The sequence below is a fragment of the Hypanus sabinus genome, chromosome 1, assembly GCF_030144855.1.
Source record: "Hypanus sabinus isolate sHypSab1 chromosome 1, sHypSab1.hap1, whole genome shotgun sequence".
Lineage (NCBI taxonomy): Eukaryota > Metazoa > Chordata > Chondrichthyes > Myliobatiformes > Dasyatidae > Hypanus > Hypanus sabinus.
This window is the reverse complement of record NC_082706.1, coordinates 109,561,243-109,582,011: the sequence shown is the minus strand read 5'-3', so window position 1 is coordinate 109,582,011 and position 20,769 is coordinate 109,561,243. Positions and strand designations below refer to the sequence as shown.

Below are 20,769 nucleotides of genomic sequence, written 5' to 3'. Positions count from 1 at the left end.
CAGACTTCCACAGCCATGGTAATCAGTGCTGTTAGAACTGTGGGAATATCATGGGTTTTGGATAACAGGCTTCAGTGTTTGAGTCAATGCTTCAGAGTGTACATAACGCCAGCTTTCTGGAGGCCGGAAAGCTTGGTGGTTGAATAGCCTTCTCTAAATTGCAGTCTGAATCCATATTGTTGAACTCACTGTGCCGGATCCCTGGATTTTAGACAATTTTTTCTCAGAATCTGTAAATTGGCTACACTCAGTGGTAGATCAGCCCATAAAAAATAATGGGTTTGACAAGTCAAACACTCTTTGTTCTATGTGCAATGTTCAGTAAACCCTTTTCCTGTCTCCACTATCTCTATCCTTTCCCTGTACAGTCTCTTTTAAGATACATAATTCTACACATCACTGAGGTTTTCAAGGTCATAGATCAGTGATCAGCCCTTTGACTTTACTGATTTGTGTGACCTAATGCCATGTGGAACAGTGTCCCACCTAGCCACAGTGGGAGTGTTCTATTTAGAAAGCTGCACACTCAGACTATTTTTTTCATGTTTTATAGGTCTTCAGAATGAAATCTGAAAGATCTCAATAAATTTTCAGACAGTTTATTATAAATCTCGCCAACTAATCTCTGTCTGCCCCAGAACCGATCCTCTGTATAGTGAAAGACTTTCTCTTATTTCCTTTCTTCATGCCAGCTAATTCATAAGTAATGTTAATGGGATGTTTTCAACCTCAGCTAGAGAGGCTGCACTTGATTATTGATGCATTCTTTGGACTGCTGTTGGTCTGTTTCAGACATGAAGCTGGTGTGCATGACAGCAGTAAATAAATTTCACAGACCATTCTTAATATTTTCTTTATGATCTATCTCATGTACCCTTTCGCTTCTCTGTCGCAACTGAAACACTCACTGTTGCTGGAGCATGGTTTCGTCAGAGTTAACCACCTTTGCACATTTCGCCAAAGTGGCCATACTCCACGGGAATGTTGTCAGGCTATTCGACCACAGAGGGACCCACAACCACACCCTTTACCCCATACTTACTCCCCCAACAACCACAGAGGCATACACAGCAGCAGAGGGTCATTTAATTCCAGTAAGAAGCCTTGGCTGTTTCCCTATTCTTTTCATCTCAAGATTGCTGAAACCATCTGCTACGTCATGCCTTTCACTCTGCTTCACATTGGTTGGACAAGGGCTGTATATTTATCCTTTGTCCTCTCTCAGCCAAAAGACTCAGGACAAGACCACTCATTATTTACCATCGGTGATGACATGGCTGCAAACACCATGAGGAAAATGCTGGAGATGGATTGGGCATGTGAGGAGAAGAGAGAACAACTCTGCCATCAGGACAGTACTTCACTGGACCCCTGAAGGGCAGAGGAAATGCGGGAGACGAAAAACTAAAAACAACTTGGCGCCGTACCATAGAGGGAGAGATGAGGACTCTGAATCACACCTCGGGCACAGTAGAGAAGATGGCCAAGGACAGACAGAGATGGAGGACCTTCATTGCTGCCTTAAGTGCCAGTGGTGTTACGGGCAGAAAGTACGTAAGCAACTTGTTTTAATCTCATTTCTTTTTCAGAATGCTCCTTGGTTGTACACACATCGCATTTATTGTCCAAGCTATTTTACCTGAGAGGGTTAAAGGGTAATGGCATGGAGCCTGAGTCATATAATTCTTTTAAAAATGCAGATGTTAGAAATCTGAAACAAAACCCGAAGATGTTGGAAACACTCAGTGTGCTAGGGAATGTCGGCAGAAAGAGATACAAAATTAATGCTTTCTGTCTTTATGATCTGAGTCATTTTTGGTCAAGCAACATTAAGATAAATTCTATAATTCCAACACATTCTTTTTCTGCATCACATAGTTCCCTGCTATAGGCTTTAAATCTGTTTGGTGTCAGCAGTAAACAAATCCATAGGCGTCCAAAACTATTCAGATGTGGCTCGATATCCAAGACCTGGGAGTGCAGTTTGGCCTCAGCATTGAACTGCATTTCAAAATTCCTTCTTCTGAATAACAGAAAATAAAAAAAATGAATATTAAAGTTAAAGATTGGGCTAAATAAAGAATGATTAGAAATGAAAATCACTAATCTTCTTAATCTCACTGAAGGGAACTGGTACAACCTAACCTTCACTGAAAACACATGTTCTAAAGAATGTTGTTCGGTCTAACAATATCACTCTGACCCACTATAATTTTTCTGATCTATTCTTTACTTACTTTTATCTTTTGTTCAGTCCTTACTTTGGAAAGGGGAAATATCAAAACACCAGAATGAGGAGGTTGCTATTCTACCATTTAAAGAGGCTATGGCTGATCCTGTTGATGGTAACAATATTAATCTACCTTTGATCCAAATGGAATGGAAATAATGGAAATCCTGCAGCATGGTCAGAAAACAGGAATCTCAAAAAGTTATCCCAAGCAGAGAAGGAAGGAGTTCCAGAAATCACGAAGAAGTGTAGAGTGCAACCAGGAAGGAGACACCGGTATTAATGGAAAGCGAGCATATGAAAACAGTATCACAATAACAGCATCAGCAAAAGCAAAAATGAGGACAAATTCAATTCATCAGTTCACTTACATGGTTGTTGCTGGTTTTAAATAGCTAGAAAATAGATCATCCATAAAACAAACAGAGCATAACCAAACGTGTATATATGTTGGAGTCATTTTGCATTATGAGTGTAACTCTAAAATGATCATAGGCTAAAATGCCAATGGAGTTATTGTTGTAGTGTGGCACACTGACCTCTACTTTGCAGAGGCCAAGTGGCAATGCTCAGATGCCTCCTCATACCTACCCTTTCAAGAGGACCCCACTCCAGACCATCAGAAAACTGTCTTCCACACCATCATCAACTCTGGAGAGCTCCTATCCACTGCCACCAAACGTATAGTTCCCTTACTCCTACACTGCTCACTTCTACCTCCTACCTAAGATCCTCAAAATGGACTCTCCGGGTAGGCTGGTTTTCTTTGCCTGACATTTCTCATGCTCTCAATCTCCTCAGGAACATTCAATTCGTTGTCCCTGACCATGGATGGTCAGCCCATGTACACTTCTAGGCCTCATCAAGAAGGCATCAAAGCTCTCTGCTTCTTTCTTAACAAAAGAACCAAACGTTTCCCATGACCCTCCTTTATCTAGCAGAACTGGACTTCACCCTCAACTATTTTTCCTTTAGCTCCCCCCACTTTCTCCAGATTCAAGGGGTAGCCAAGTGGACCCAAATGGGCCCTAGCTACCCACCAATGCCTGATTCTTTGTTGGCTTGTAGGACAGTTAATGTTCAAAGCCTTCCCTGGTAATACTCCCCAATTCTTCCTCAGCTACATTGACAACTGCATTGCTGCTGCTTCATGCATGAATGCTGAGCTCAGCAATTTTATCAAATTTGCCTCCAACCTCTACACTGCTCTTAAATTCACTTGGTTCATTTCTGACACCTCCCTCCACTTTCTCCATCTCTGTCTTCATCTCCGGAGATGAACTGTCAATGAACATTTTTTATAAACCTACTGATTCCCACAGTTATCTTGACTTTACCTCTTCCCACCCTATCTCCTGTAAAAATGCTACTCCCTTTTCTCAATCCCTTCGCCTCTGCCACATCTGTTCCCAGAATGCAGCCTTCCTTTCCAGGACATCGGAGATGACTTCCTTCTTCAAAGAACAGGGTTTCCCTTCCTCCACTATTGATGTTACCCTCACCCTCAACTCCTCTTCTTTCCCAAACAGCTGCGCTCTCCCCATCTTCCCACTTCCTAACAGTGATAGCATTCCTCTTGTCCTTACCTACCACCCTATGAGCCTTTGCATCCAACACACCATTCTCCACAACTTCTGCCATCTCCAAAGGGATCCTACCACTAAACATATCTTTACCTACGCCCTTCCCATTCTACAGTGATCACTCCCTTCCCAATTCCCTTGTCCATTCGTCCCTGTCCTCCTTTTACATATCCCTGCAAGCAACCCAGGTGTTGCACTTGCCCATTCACCTCCTCTCTCACCTCCATTCAGAACCCCAAACAGTCCTTCCAGGTGAGGCAACACTTTAGCTGGAAATCTGCTGGGATTATCGATTGTGCTTGGTGCTCCCAATGTAGCCTACTCTACAAGACCCAGCGTAAATTGGGGGAACCACTTTGTTAAACACCTCTGTTCTGTCTGTTCCACCTCTGTTCCCAATAGCCAAGCATTTTAATTTTGACTCTTATTCCTGTTCTGAAGGAGCAACATCTTATATTCCATCTGAGTAACATCTAACTTGGTGGCATTAATGTGAATTTCTCCTTCCTTCCCATCCCCCTTCTCTGTTCCCCACTCTGGCCTTTTACCTCTCCTCATCTGCTTAACACATCCCTCCAGGGTCCCTTTCTCCTCCTTTCCTATCAGATTCCTTCTTCTCCAGCCCTTTACCTTTCCCACCCACTTGGCTTCACCTATCGCCTTCTCACTAGTCTTTCTGCTCCTCCCATCTTTTTATTCAGGCATCTTTCCCCTTCCATTTCAGTCCTGAAAGAATGGTCTTGGCCTGAAACATTGACTGTTTATTCACTTCCATAGATACTGCCTGACTTGCTGAGTTCCTCCAGCATTTTGTGTGTTTTACAGCAGAGTTAGTGACTGGGCAACACGAAACAATTAGAAATCACTTTCATTCAAGATATGATTAAGCTAGAGAGGGCAGGAGATATTAAGAAAGACTGATAGGCTGGATTTCATTTCCCGAAGCAAAGGAGACCAAGAACTGGCATAACAAGAGCATTTAAGTTATGAGAGCTGGAAGTAGGAAAGGTAGCTAATGTTTATTTCCCTAGATAGTGGTGTCCAGAACTAAAAGGACTTTTATTTCTAAGTTCAAACTAAATCTATTATCAAAGTACAAATATATCACCATTTGCAACCATGTGATTCATTGTCATGTGAGCATAATCAATAAATATATAGAATAGTGAATAACCATAACAAAATCAATGAAAGACCACCCAACTTGGGTGTTCAACCAGAATGCAAAAGACAACAAATTGTAAATACAAAAAGAAAGCAGTAGTAATAATAACAAACAAATAAATAAGCAATAAATATTGACAGCATGAGATGAAGAGTCCTAGACAATGAGTCCATAGGTTGTGGGAACATTTCAGTGATGAAGCAGTGAAGTTGAGTGACATTATCCCATTTGGTTCAAGAACCTGACGTTTGAAGGGTAGTAACTGTTCCTGAATCTGGTGGTGTGAGTCCTAAGGCTCTCATACCCTCTTCCTTATAGCAGCATCGAGAAGAGAATATTTCCTGAGTAATGGGTGTCCCTGATGATGGATGCTGCTTTCCTGTGGCAGTGTTTCATGTAGATGTGTTCAGTGGTGGGGAGGGCTTTACCTGTGATGGAATGTGTCATATCAGCTGCTCTTTGCAGGATTTTTTGTTCAAGGGCATTGGTGTGTCCATACTGTGATGCAACCAGTCAATATACTCTCCACTAGGCATCTATAGAAGACTGTCAAAGTTTTAGGTGTCATGCCAAATCTCTGCAAACTCCTGAGGAAGGAGATTCGCTGCCGTGCTTTCTTCATAATTGCTCTTACATGCTGGGCCCAGGACAGGTTCTCTGAAATAATAACACAGAGGAATTTAAAGTTGAACCATTTATGAGGACTGGCTCATGGACCTCTGGTTTCTTTCTCTTGAAGTCTATAATCAGCTTCTTGGTTTTGCTGACATTGAATTAGAGGTTGTTGCTGTGACACTACTCAGCCAGATTTTCAAACTCCCCCCATATGCTGATTCGTCACCACCTTTGATTCAGCCTACACAGTGGTTTAGTCAGAAAAATTATAATATGTATTGGAGCTGTGCTTAGCCACACTGTAATAAGTGTAAAGCAAGTGGAGCAGGGGGCTTAGCACACAGTCTTGGGGTCCACCTGTCCTGATGGCAACCATGGAGGAGATGGTGTTACCAATCGGTTCGGACAGCAGTCCGCAAATGTGAAAACCCAGATTCAAGGCAAGGGTGAGGAGGTTTAGTGGGAATCTGGTGGGGTAATTTTTTCACACAAACAGTAGCTGGAATTTGGAAGGAATTGCCAGAAGAGGTGGTGGAGGCAGGGCTTGAATAAGCTGGGTACAAGGGAATTAATGCAAATAACATTAGTATGGATAGACATGAGTGTAGGCATTGACGCAGTGGGCTAATGGGCCTGTTTCTATGCTTTACAACTGTATGACTTTATGATAAATCAACAAGGGCTAGTAGAACCAAAGCATCCATCGGATGTTCAGCAAGGTGGCTTAGTCGTGGTTGGCAATTACATCAAAGTGAATCAGCTGAGCCATTTATTCAATTATGTCACAGCTGCCATTTTACTTGATCCAAGGCAAAACTAATGATAAACAAAAAAGAAAAGCTGGATTCTACAAAAACAAACCACCCATTTACCAATAAAAGTGGTTAAGGGATAGTTTTCTGATGCCGATATACTGTGCTTCCAATGCAAATTGAAAAATTCTGGGAAAAGTTGCAATAAATGTTCCCTGTGTAAGGCGTGCCCATCTGTCTGGAGCCTGAGGCTTGAGATTTTTTGTCAGTCTCAAGAGGTGGAAATTTCACACAAGGTCTGCTGGCAAATCTTGGGTGTGTGCAGCAGAGAAAATCATGTGAGTAATAATCTTTTACTTTTGTTCTTGTGAACTGCAATACCCAGAAATGTTCTTCGACAGCCAAGCAGAAAATTTACAAATGGCAACTGGCAGTTTTTTTCCAGTATGCTGATTTAAACTAGGCCATAACTTTCATTTATTTAGTTAGGGGTACAGCACATTAACAGGCGCTTCAAACACAATGAGTCCGCTCCGCCCAATTACAGACATGTGACTAATTAACCCACTAAGCTCTACATCTTTGGAATATGGGAGAAAACCAGAGCACCCAGAGGAAACCCATATATTTTGGGGAGAACATGCAGACTCCTTATAGATCAGTAGAAATGAATCCAGGGTGCTGGCATTGTAAGAGCATTATACTAACCACCATGCTGCGATGGAAAAATATAATCATGCAATACAGTTCAAAACAAATAAGCAAAACAAAATCAGCATGGTACACATAGAGGTCAAGAGCTCAGGTACAGTGTGGTATGGTAGTGCAGCAGTTAACATGGTGCTTTACAAGACCAGCAATCAGCGATTGGTGTTCACTTTCCAACACTGTCTGTAAGGTCTCCCTGGGATCACATGGGTTTCCTCCGGGTGTTCTGGTTTCATCCCACTTTCCGAAGACATGTGAGTTAGGATTAGTAAATTGTGGGCATGCTGTGTTAGTGCCATAAGCATAGTAACATTTGTGGACATGTTCCCATGCACATATTCTGACAGCTGCTGATGAAAAATGACGTATTACACTGCGTGTTTTGATGTTTCAATGTATATGTGACAAATAAAGCTAACCCTTAAAAAAATACACAGTAGACCAGGTAGGGTTGAAGGAGAATGAAGCAAAGTTTACAAAGCTCACTTGCCAGAATAAGAAATATAGCAATAATGCGATTTATGTAATGAAGAGAAAAGGATGAGAATATAAGTGGGAATTATTGAACTCAGTATTGAATACAGAAGGTTGTAATTTGAAGAAGTAAGAGATGAGTTGCTATTCCTTGAATTTATGTTATGATTTTTTGTAATAGAGGATGAAGCCAAGAGCAAAGAGTGGAAGTGAGAAATAAAGTGAGCAGGGATCAGAATCCCAGAGTCATGCCAATGCAGTGAAATAGAAAATGCAGACTCATTCAGTATTTTGACAGCATCTATGGAAAGAGGAACAGAGTTAAGTTTTCAAATATGAGACCTTTTATCAGAACTGGTTCTGCATATGTCCTACCCAGTATAGGAGGGATTAAGCTAAAATAATCAAATACACTATAGTAAATCGAAGGAAGTACCAGCAAAGTAGTGCAGAGTAAGAAGTTGTTGAAGGAAGAGGTGAGTGAAGAGCAGGTGATGCATCTGCTGCATTTGATGAGAAGACCCTTTGGAAGGGAGTAATCTGCTTGGGGTGACAGGGAAGAGGACTAAAGCATTGTGGAGGGAATGAATTGTTTGAAATGCCGAAAGGCGGGTGGGGATAAAGATGCATACAGTATTAACGCTAGAGCTGCCAGATCACTCTCCCTTTAGTGAGCGTACTCACGGTTTTCTATATCTAATATTAAGGTCTTTCATTTGAACATAGAACTTGGCAGTCAGCAAACCCAATACCATCACAGTTGCTGCCCAAAGTGGCCCCATTATACCTACAGTATTACTTAAAAATGTATTATTATTGAGTAACTCAGAGTGCGCTCAACAACTGCTACGACACCCCACCTGGTACAATAAAATGGTTGTCATCCTATTTCCTGACATTGCATAAGCAAATGTTAGCTAATATTATAAATGTGTTAATAATATATCAGAAATATGGGATGATACCATGGTTGATCCTCAAATTGAACATGATGAATATTTTGAAACCCGAGAAAATCTGTAGATGCTGTAAATCCAAGCAATCCAAATTGGAAATCCAAACAGCACACGTAAAATGCTGGAGGAGCTCAGCAGGTCAGGCACCTTCTATGGAAAAGAGTAAATGGTAAAGTGTTGAAGGGTTTCAGCTCAAAGCATTGACTGTTCTCTTTTCCATAGATGCTGCCTGACCTGCTGAGTTCCTTCAGCATTTTGTGTGTCTGTCGCTGTGATAAATAGTTTATTCTTCAAGTCAGAAACTAGAATGATGAAGGGATACAACCTAGGTTAGGATGCAGATTAGGCAGACCAACCCCCACTTTATGATCTGTTGGCCTCCAGACCATCACGATTTGTAAAAGATCAGTAAATTCTAGAGGTGTTAATATAGCCTGGGGAACATGAACTGGAATTACTAAAATATTGACTACAGCCAGCAAACGAAGAATACAGGGACCTGATCCTGTACAAGGAACAGCTGTAGCTTCCTATCAGGTTCTTGGACCTTTGACTATTGAGAGTTTGCAGGCAGTATGTGCCAAGCCACCAGCTGATGCTGAAGGAATTCTGAAGTGGCTACTTCAGAATACTGGGAGGTTGCAGGCTTTCTGGGCCAGTCATACACCCCAACATGTTCAGCAATTCATATACTGTTATTTCCCATAACCTTGGCACCACGAGCATGAAGATCCACATCAGATAGATGTGCGCATTTGTAAACAAATTAATAGTGGAGATGTATGTAGAGGAGTTAGTATTGTACTGAGTGAAAGCCAGGGCTTACTAGCAGTTTATAGGTTCAGAGAACAAATGGCAAGGGCAGACTGGGACCTACTGTAGTTCATTCTATAATGTTACCTCTTTATCCCAGTGAAAGCCTTGCATCATGCGTGGAACAGCCCTTAATCAACACCCAACGCATGAACGATTTCAGGTTGTTGAAGAGATCTTGTGATCCCACACAGTGGTAGAAGGATTACAGCTTGTTCCCACAGAATGGCAATGAGGTGCCGATGCAGGGTTCTCACCTTTTCCATATCGGAAATGTAGGGACAGGAGCAAAGCCATCACAACAACTTCATTCCTTGGGTCGGTCACAATCGCAGCATTCTCCTACATTAGGCCTTCAGCAGAGAAGCCGTAACCAACAAACCAGGCAAGTTCCCTGGAGACTGCCTGCCTTAGGAAGAGATACCCACCCATAGCCCAGATGATTATTCGCAAAGTATAAGCTACAACCTTTAGATCCATCCCCCTTTCCTTGTGAAAGGAAGTCTCAGAATGAGATACTCCTTCCGGGACAGAGGGAACATTCTGAGGCCCCATTGATATTATGGAGAAGAGTATAAAACACTTTTGATGGGCACATGTCATGGCCCACCTAATCCTTCACCCTCTAATACACTGTACAAAGGGACAGGGCCCATCTCGAACATCCACTCCCTCCCCTGCAGCTTAGTGAAATCAAAATGTAAAGCAGGGGAAAGTCAACGTTAATGTAATAAAAACGGCAGAGGAAAATTTCAACAACAGCTCTACTCAAAATGCTCCATCTGACAAATAGGACATAGGCACATCTAGTCTCGCCTTTTCATATGCCAAAGCTCATCTTTTTGGCAAAATTTGACCTTATCATTTTGATACACGTGCAGATGTTTCAATGCTAAATTCCAATATTAGTCAAGGTGATAAACTAGGGGAGCCAAAAGGGAAAATTAAAATTGTAGGCATAAATGGAAATGAGATAGAGTGCTCAACTAATAAAGTTCCCGTATAGATATACAGGATGAAATGAACAATAGAAGTAACCGTAAAGTCTTTACATCAGTTCACCCAGATGAAAGTAAACTATCACATGAAATAAGAATGTTGGATGTTTCTTTTTGGATTTGTACTACAATTAAACCAACAACTGATGCAACTGCACCAAATGAGGGAAACATACATATTCAGAAACAGCTCAACTGTCATCAGGGTAAAACAAACAGAGCAAAATGGAAACATTGTTTACAAATATTACGACCACCTATAACAACATCCTAACTACTGTGGGCTGGTTGATATTGAGCCAACTAAAGTGGAATGCCTTCCTTTCCCATGCCAGAAACTGGGGCAAGTTCCCAAATACAAAGGAAAGCCATTCCAGCAGATTCCCCCTATAAACAACATGTTTTGATAAATGAGTCTTTTTGATTTAACTCACCCATTTTTGTCATAGCAAAGCCTGATGGAGGATAGAGATTGGTCATCAACAACATTGTTTTAAATAAATACTCAGTACCTAATCTGGCCCAGCAACAGGCATTACAACAGTGCAACGCCTATTGTTTTTACCCCAGAAGATTATGAAGCACTAGAGGAACTGATGAATGCAGTTCAGCAAGCTGTAGACCTCAGGATAAGAGACCTAACCAGATCTCCTGTTCTGCTAATGCATGTTTCTCCAAAAACCGCTGTAGCTATCTGCTATAATGAGGGAGATGAAACACAAGCCCCAATACATATATACATATACAATGTACATATACATTGCCTTGAAAAAGTATTTCACCCCCACAACTACCTTCACATTTTACTGTCTCATTTTCTAAATTTAAAATATATTGAGGTGGATTTTTGAGCTAATCTAAAAATATTACCATCAGGTAGGAGATACAGAGGCCTGAAGGCACACACTCAGCAATTCAGGAACAGCTTCTTCCCCTGTACTATCCGTTTCCTAAACGGACATTGAACCTTTGGACACTACCTCACTTTTTTAAATATACGGTATTTCTGTTTTAGCACATTTTTTAAATCTATTCAATACATGTAATTGATTTACTTGTTTATTTATTATTTTGTTTTATTTTATTTATTATTTCTCTCTCTCTCTCTCTCTCCCCTAGATTACGTATTGCATTGAACTGCTGCTGCCAAGTTAACAGATTTCACACCACATGCCAGTGATAATAAACCTGATTCTGATTCTGAACATTGTACATCACATCAAATCAAAAGACAAATTCCAAAATCAGTCAACAATTTATTAAAAATTAAAGAAAAAAATTGTGAGGCTGAAAAAGTATTCATCCCCTTTGTAATTACTACTCTAGTTTTCCTCAGCTACAATACCATACATTACCTTACCAACACCCAATTTGTTGAAGTAGGAAACTGGAGGATCACCTGAATAAATACCCCTCTCTCTGTATAGCCCAACAAAATGGCAGATCTTCAACAGACCAAATGAAAATGAATACAAAAAAGCATTCAAGCCAAGTTAAGGAATTGGTATTAGAGGAGGACAAAGCTGGGGAAGGGTACGAGACCAACTCAAAGGCACTGAACACACCGAGCTCAGAGCAGCAGATCGTGAAAAAGTGGAATAAATATGAAACCAGTCACACTGCTTAGGTCAGAACGCCACTCTAAACCTAGTCACCAAACAAGAATGGCACTTGTGAGAGAGGCGACTATGACGCCAACAGTCACTCTCAAGGACCTGCAGAAGTCAGTGGCTGCAATTGGAGATGAAATTCATGGCTCCACAGTCTCTAAGGCCTTGCATAAAAATGGTGTTTATGGAAGAGTGGCAAGGGAGAAGACCTGGCTATAAAGAAAAGCAAATCCTTGCCCATAAAGGCTTTGCAAAACGTCACTTAGAAGATACTGTAACGATGTGGAAGAAGGTCTTGTGTTCAGTTGAGACCAAAGTGGAAATTTTTGGCTTCAACACCAAGCGGTACGTGAGTATAAATCTAATACTGCTCATTGGCCGGGTAACACTGTCACTACTGTGAAGTATGATGGAGGCAACATCAGGGACTGGAAATCTGGTCAGGATTGAAGAGAAGATAAATGCTGCTAAATACAGAGATCATGGATAAAAACCTGTTAGCCTCTGCCAGAAATCTTAAACTGGGGAGGAAGTTCATCTTTCAGCAGGACAATGACCCAAAGTACATTGCCAGAGCAAACATGGAGTGACTTCAAATTATGAAAATTGATGTCCTTCTGTGGCCCGGTCAGAGTCCTGACTTTAACCCAACCAAAAATCTCTGGCAGGACCTCAAGATTGCTGTCCACTGCCGTTCCCCTACAAATGTAGCAGTTTTACAAGGAGGAATATGGAAATCTTGCTCCATCATATTGTGCAAAGCTAATACAGACTTACCCAAAAAGACTACTGTCTGTGATTGCTGTAGAAGATGGTTCAATTAAGTACTGAGCAAAGGGAGATGAATACTTCTGATCTACTAGCATTTCAGTTTTTATATTTTTAGTTTTTCATGCTTTACAATTTCCTCAGCTTTAAGGCTCTACTGTGGAAAAACAAGCATGTGATTCACAAATAATAATTGTCAATTAAATTGATCAAAATCACTGGTTGCAATACTCAGTCATGTGAATAAAGGGTTGGGGGCTGAATACTTTTACAAGGCACTGCAATTTCACGTCAATGGAACAGAAATTCACTGCCTTAGAACAATGTCTAAACACAGTGCAGTGAGACACTACAAGGGACAAGCCATTATTATACAAACAGAGCTTGCAGCTTTGAAAAATGAAAGCAAATTATCAACAAATGAACGGCGTGCTACCATAACTAGATATGAGAAATGCAAACACTTTTACAAGACAACATCTTAATGTAGGAAAACATTCTTGGAAGCAATAACTTAGAATCCTTCCCTTTCATGGAAAATGCAAAGCCACCTTCTCTATGACCTAATGTAGCACAACATCCTTTAGAGCACTATTCTCAAAAATATTACTGAAATGAATCAACAATGAAAATCCAGAAAGTTGGATCCACTCAATTATAATCACTACTCGTGATTATAAAAGGAATTTTTTTTATCCTAAGACTGAATTTGAACTACGTAAGTCATCCTTTAGGGAATCATACAACTCAAATTGCAGAGGCTAAACCCCTAAAATTAAGTCTAAAACAAGTGAATACAACAGAACTAGTCTTGATTGAAATGTACTGGCTCTAATTATGTTAGGAATACTTATGAATTATTGTCTAAACCATTAGTACAGGTGTTACACTTCCTGAGACATACTGTAGGCCTCTGTTGGGATGGATCTTACTATGGTAAGGGAGACAGGGTTTTGGTGGTAACTAAGCAACAAATAAAAAATAACCAGGATGACGTTTTAAGAATTCTTCTCAATACTACTGAACTCAGTCCCAGAGGATTTCCAACACGGGACGAATATGAAGCTGAAGGTGAAGGCAAAGTTTGGGTATGTTGGCCGAGATGAAAAAGGAAGAAAATACGTCCTGCCCACAAGCAGGAAGCACCAATTCAAGTAGACCATCGAGGATTCAAACACAATCATGGTGGCGGACAAGCCACTCATGCAAAATTAGCTACGTTATACCGGTGGCCTTACATGTTGAGTGATTGAGTGATTGTAAACAATGCATTGCAAATTGTGAAGAATGTCTGGCCTATGATAAAGGCGCAGTCACAAGATCACTTCCTATTAGACAAACAAAGCCAAATACACCATGCAGATGTAGCAAATTAATTAAATAGGCCCAAATCTGGCATCCCCAACCAACCCACTTTATCAGAAAACTAATAGGTATATTTTTATGATTGTTGAACTTTGTATGGGGTATATGCAGTTAGTCCTCACAGCTTCTTGTAATGAGGCCGCAACAACCACAGCACTCCAAAACTCCATTTTTTCACATGCTGCTACTCCCACACACCCACCCCACCCCCCCAACCAGCACCTGAGTACATGCTGGTAGAGGATCTTCCTTTATTAGTAAAGGTTTTCAAGCCATGTATGAACAAACAGTCAGACAAGTGGAGTACAGCACTCCGTTCCATCCACTATCGAGTGGCAGGGTGGAGCAAAGAAGTCAAAAGATTAAGCAAAGCCTGGCAAAACTGGTCTACATGAGAGTCCGAAAGTGGGTTTTACTTGTCCCTGAAGTTCATTGGCCATAAACATTATGTCAATTGTGAAAATAGGACTACACAGGAATGTTACACTTTATTTCTTGATGTACAATGTCTATCTAAATGCACTCCTGATCACTAACTCACACTGACCATTGCCTATACCTGAAACAACTCTCTTCAAGTAATTGAGAGATTTTATGGAAATTCAAGAGAAAGCAAAAGAACCTGACAAGAAAGCTTGGATACAAATGAAAAGGAGACTGACTCCAAGAAAAGAAATTCCGTAAAAATAATTCCGACCTTATTTTCCATCCTGGATGGAAACATCCTTGTCTCATTACCTAGGTCAGGCATGGGCAAACTACGGCCCGCGGGCCATATGCGGCCCATTAAGCTTTTTAATCCGGCCCACAGAACTTGATGAAATTATATTAATAAACCTTGTTAACGATTTTTACCCGCAATTCTGGCGTTTTTCCAATAGATGACGCACTCTATATGCATTGACCTTTGTTGAGGTGCAGCGTATTACTCCACATTTGCGCTTTACTCTTTGTTCGGCTCGACCTATTTGTGTGAACAGGCGTTCAGCGTCATGAACATCAACAAAGCCAGCCACAGATCCAAGTTAACTGACCAACACCTCAGATCCATTCTGAGAATCGCCACAACAAAACTAAATCCAGACTTTGATGCGCTGGCTAAAAAGGGAGACCAACAACAATGTTCCCACTGAAATTAAAAATAAGTTTCTTCGTTGTGTTATGTAAAAAATGCATTTGAAAATTTTTTTTCAATAAGCCTTACATGTTACATGTCATTTCTGTTAAGTGATGGACATGAGTAGTGCGCAGGTGCACGTACGTTCTCAAAATAAAAAATGAGCTCCAGATCAAATAATGCGCTCCGCATACTGGCGCGCTGTCAGTGTTCTGTCTTTGTGCTGGTCGTTGTTGAGTTTTGGCAAAGGGGACAATTGAATAAGAAGGAGCAGAACAAGTAGACCTGCATCTCCTACCGTTTTTGAAATAAAGACAGTCAGGAGGAGAGTGATGATGATAATATCTTGAAGGATGACAGAATTTTCAGTGCTTTAAAATAATAACTGTTACTATTAAAAAAAGCTGTATTTTATTCCTTTAATTTTCAGTGTTTTAAAAGTCATTTCAATAAATAGCTAAATACCATGGGACTTCAATGACAGATATTTTGTTGTAATGCATTTGCTCATTTTCAATTGAAATTAAAGCGCATGTTTTCTACATATCCCATGATATTTTATTTTCTCTTATGAGGTGTATTACCAAAATACTCCGTCCATCTGCTCCTGGTCCGGCCCCCCTGTCAAATTTTAGAACCCTTTGTGGCCCACAAGTCAAAAAGTTTGCCCACCCTTGACCTAGGTTATCGACAATAGGACTGTGGTAATCAAGACCAGGAGAGGAAACAAGACTGTAAGTAAAACTGTCTCAACAAATAACATCAAACCTACCCTAGCAGGATTTATGCCCCAAGAATGAGTAGAACCCTTATGTTAGACAATGGAACCTCTACGCATCGATGGGAAGGGTGGGGTGAGTTGTATTGAAAAGATAAAATACATGTTAAGATCCAAAAAGAAATGTAAAAATTCCTGTTTACTTCAGGATGATATCATAGATACATTGCCCAGGCATAATACATACAGAAGGTGGTTTTGTTTTCAGAATAACACAGACACAAATTCCAGGAAGAAATGGTGCTTATGATAATGTTTTTAGGAGGACTTGATATTCATCAACAATGGCTAGAAGGAACTCAGTCGAATTAAAATAATATTTCTCTATACATTACAAGTCACTGAACTGATACAATCAGATGAGTGAGACGTCTCCTTTTACAACACCTTATATTCCACTTAGGTAGCCTCCAACCTGATGGCATGAAAATCAATTTCTCGAACTTCCAATAATGTCTCCACTGCGCCTCCCACCTTTCTTCTTTCTTCCAATCAACTTCCTAGCTCTTTGCTTCATCCCTCCTCTCCAAGTTTTACCTGTCGCCTGCCGTTTCTCTCTCCCTTCCCCCCACATTTCAGATCTACTCCTCAGCTTTTTTCTTCCGGTTCTGCTGAAGGGTTTCAGCCAAAAACGTCAGCTGTACTTTTTTTTCATAGATGCTGCCTGGCCTGCTGAGTTCCTCCAGCATTTTGTGTGTGTGTGTTGTTCAGGTTTCCAGCATCTGCAGATTTTCTCTTTTCCAGCTTTCCTTTTCAGACCAATACTAAGTCCCTGACTGGGTTAAAGCTCTAAATGAAACAATGTCTAAAACCATTCCGGTTGTAGCAAGTTTAGGTTCTGCTGTAACGAAAACAGTTTCCGAGTGGATTGGTATTACTTTAAATTGGTTTAAAGATTTCTTTTTGCATTTTTCCAATGGACAATTCCCCTAGTAATTGGAATAATTATTTCTGTAGTGCTCATTTTCTGAAATGTTCAAGCCTGCAAGAATGCAAGTTTGGTGACCTATCCTTTTCTGTACAATGGCTCACCCCAATCCTAAGACTCTTTAACTCCCATACCTGACCTGCACTGTAATGGGTTATCTCTCGTATGACTGCTTTGCTATCCCATCCTGAATAATTGGTCTAGTAACACAATCCCACAGAGAGATGAGCCAACAAAGATTATATTTACTTACCTATTTGGATGTTCCATATTTACTTTCTAACATGGGTAACTTTATATATATGGTTCTTAAGATTTTAAGAGATTGAACTTTGTAAATCTGTTGTTCACTGCTAAGGATGGTATTAAATTATCATAATTTATATCTTTACTTTTATATGCAAACTATCTATCTTACTATATTTTGTATGTTATCTTATACAATGGTAAAAGACTTACGAGTAGGAGAAAAATAGCTACGCCTGAGGAATGCTATACTCGTGCCAACCTTTTTACCTATTTGATTGTGATTTATTTGGAAACAGAGATGTAATCCTAGGGCCCCCAGGGGCTACAAAGTTTTATATTGTTTTAAAGTAGAACTATATGAATGTGTTTTACTTACCATTTGGGTATAAGCATATACTGCGTATGTGGTACTCCTACAATCCAGCAAGTAGAAACACTAAACCTACCAAAATTGCTATTTATGTTATAAGAATAGTTTGTCTATTGGGTTGACAAAATCCCATGATCTGACAGAACTGCCTTGCTCAGTTAGAGTTTTCTGGGAAATCACAAAAGTTGGAAAGTGTGTCAAATTCTTCTCATTCAGGCCCAATCCCTAACGAAGTAAAGGGGGGGAGACCTAAACAACTATACAAAGTCCAGAATCATGAAAATGGGAAGAAACGTGCAGATGGTATGGTTGGTATCAGAATGTTCAGTTATAGCAATACCAGTCAGTGCTCACTCCCACAGGAGGAATAAAGCCAACTCTCATGTACATTGTGACATCTTTTTTTTCTGGGAGTTTAGACAGAAGCCTCAACAGAACTGTACTCTCCATAACTTTTATAAATGTTTCCTTTTTTATGCATATTGTCATATTGTGAAATCATGTAACTGATGGATATAATTTTCTAAAATTAAAATGTGTGTCTATTAAACCTTGGGCAAAGGAAGACAGCAATACACAATCAGCAACTTGTTTGTGAGTCTTGCTTTCATGAAACCTCAGTAGAGTTGTGCATCATACCAAACACAATGCAAACACCCCTGTGAGAAGAGGTGACCTGATGAACTAATGGCCACAGAGACAGTGATTTGAACTGGCATCAAAGGAATGGCAAGAACTGTTTGTGGGGAAGAAGATCTTAAAGATGGGCTAATATGGATGTTGATGCATCATTGTTGCGTGCTTGTGGACAATTATTATGTTTTAATTCCTTTTAGGTTTGGGAGAAGTGTCCAGCTGAGATTGAGGAAGTTAATACTCTGAAGAAAAATCACACAGAAACCTCTACATTTGGAAGTACTCAATAGCTCTTTGAGTATCAGATCAAAGATAGCCTTTCTAGCACTGGTCACCTACTGGAATATATGGAGAAGTGACAGTCTGTTCCGAAGAGGAGTCTTGATCTTGAAGCTGATGTGTTGGAAGAAGCTGGACTAAAAATCTTGCTTAGCAAGAGGGGAATATGATGGATATTCACTCTTGGCCAGTAGGCCATTTGGTCATTTGTTAATCTTGCTTTCGAAACACAGTGGCAGCCACTTGTAAGATCACAAACAAATGTAATTAAACTTTCAACTAACAGTTGACTTCCAGTCATGAATGGAAGTCAGTCTTCAGTTCTTAAAATGTAAATGGCAAGCAGTAACCAGCTTGATGTTAAAACAAGTCCTGTGTATAGAATAGCTTTGCATACATGCTCTATGGAGGGTAGATGCACTGTCTGTGAGAAATAAGACTTAGCTCACTACACCTGGTTTATTGCTGCTTGAGATGCAGTACAAGATATTGAGTTGTTTAATTTGGCTTGTTTCAAACAGACAAGCTGACTCTAAGTTGCTTGGTTCATGAAAAATTGCAGAACCAGATGGATAATATTATTTAGCATATCAAATAACTGATGTATTTTTAGTTGGAAGATTTATATACTCATAGAAGTTAGCTTTATAGCATTAATTGTGAACTGTGAACATTAAGCTGAGATCTATGTCTCTAAAATGTATTTAGACAATTTGTGTTAAAAGGGTAACTGAGGAAATATCATATATATGGAGGGTTATGGGGTAGTGTGGGTTTAGTACTTTTTATTAACGATTATATGGGTCGGCACAACATGGTGGGGTGAAGGGCCTGTACTGTGCTGTAGTGTTCTATGGTTCTATATATGAGTGAAGTCATGCAAGTGATAGAAAATGGATATACATTTAGAGAGCAGTAGAGGCTTATCAGATGTGGCTAAAGAACATCAAGAAGAATGATAGGAAGATGGAATGACTAGAATACCTTCCCCTGGCTTCAGTTTATTCAGTGGATGATTCATTCTGTATTATTAGTATCTGTATTTAATTTAAAGGAATTATACCTGTGTTTTGGAAATCCTTTATGTTTTAGAGTGGTTTGTAATTTGGAAATATTTTATAAGCTAGAAATCCTATATGAATTTTAAATGTGCTTTAAGAACATTGTTTGGATTTAAACACCTATCACTGAAAATAATTGAGTTGTGTTTTAAGTACTTTGCTTAGTTGGAAGTATCTTTTCCTTGGTGGGGAGGGAGCCCATTGCTCACTTAGTAGGTATTGGCAGCTAAAACTCAACATGCAGAATAAACAGCGAGGTAAACTAGTTTTTGAAGATTGGGTAATTACAACATAATCTCGCTTTAGTGAGAGTTCGCATGGCTATTTATTCTTGATAGAACTTAAGCCCTTAGTTTGAATTTAGACCTCACCATCAGCAACCCCAATACATCACAAGGGGAGGTTGCCACCAGTATTGCAGAGCTGATGGCCTTCTCTAAAATTATAGTATTATAAAGATGACTTTTACAGTTGTTGTTCTCCCATAAATCCAACAAATCTTGGACATCACTTTATTAAAAGGCAGATTAAGGAAATTTTGAGATCTGTGGCTGTGGCATTAAATCTTCTGCACAAATTATGTAAGAACATCAACAAGTATTGGGAATATTGTTGCCCGTACTCTCCACTGTTATCTGAATACTGTAACATTTGACTGGAAAATTCAAATTAAGTGTGCTGGCCTTTAACCCAATTTGGATATTCACCTAAATGAGATCACACCTCAACTGGCAGTGAAGAAAATCATGTCTGATCACATGAAGTCACCACTTCTGATCATTCTAATATGAACTCTTTGGATAAGAACTAATCAACACCAAACACAAGACTGGGTCAAAATAATTTCTTATTACACTGGATTGGACTGTAGTCAGCACATTTAGTTGTTAACCATCTTATCAATTATTTGGAAGATTTAGTTGATACATTGATTAGATGTAAATTTCATTTGAATTTTTGTTCCTAGAAGCTGCTTGACTGGTGACTGCTCAGGGAGTTATCCCAAAATCAGAAACTCCATTCAAAATATTGTTTCAGTCTCCCTCTTAGTCTATTTTGAAGAATATATTGTTGCAATTTTTGGTTGCGAAGTGGAGTGTGGCTGCTGTATTGTGTGAGTATGATGTGTGGTACATGTATGGTGTGCTACCTGATGTGTGGTGTACCATTTGGCACATGATAGGAATACTGTGGGTCATGTGTAATATACAAAATCTAATATGCAGCTTGGGACCAGTGAGATGTTGACAGTTCACAATCATGTAAAATTGAGATGGCACGATAGAATACATGCAAAGATGTTGGGCTACATTA

General features: G+C 39.9%; 1 long non-coding RNA gene across 1 annotated transcript in view; it reads left to right on the top strand.

Annotated features, from left to right (window-relative positions):
- LOC132396586 (uncharacterized) overlaps window positions 1–18,635 on the top strand; it is a 140,120-nt gene extending 121,485 nt beyond the window's left edge. The window contains exon 3 of the long non-coding RNA XR_009513031.1: window positions 18,316–18,635. This is a non-coding gene — a long non-coding RNA (uncharacterized LOC132396586). The remainder of the gene's footprint in view (window positions 1–18,315) is intronic.
- The last annotated feature ends 2,134 nt before the right edge of the window (window positions 18,636–20,769 follow it).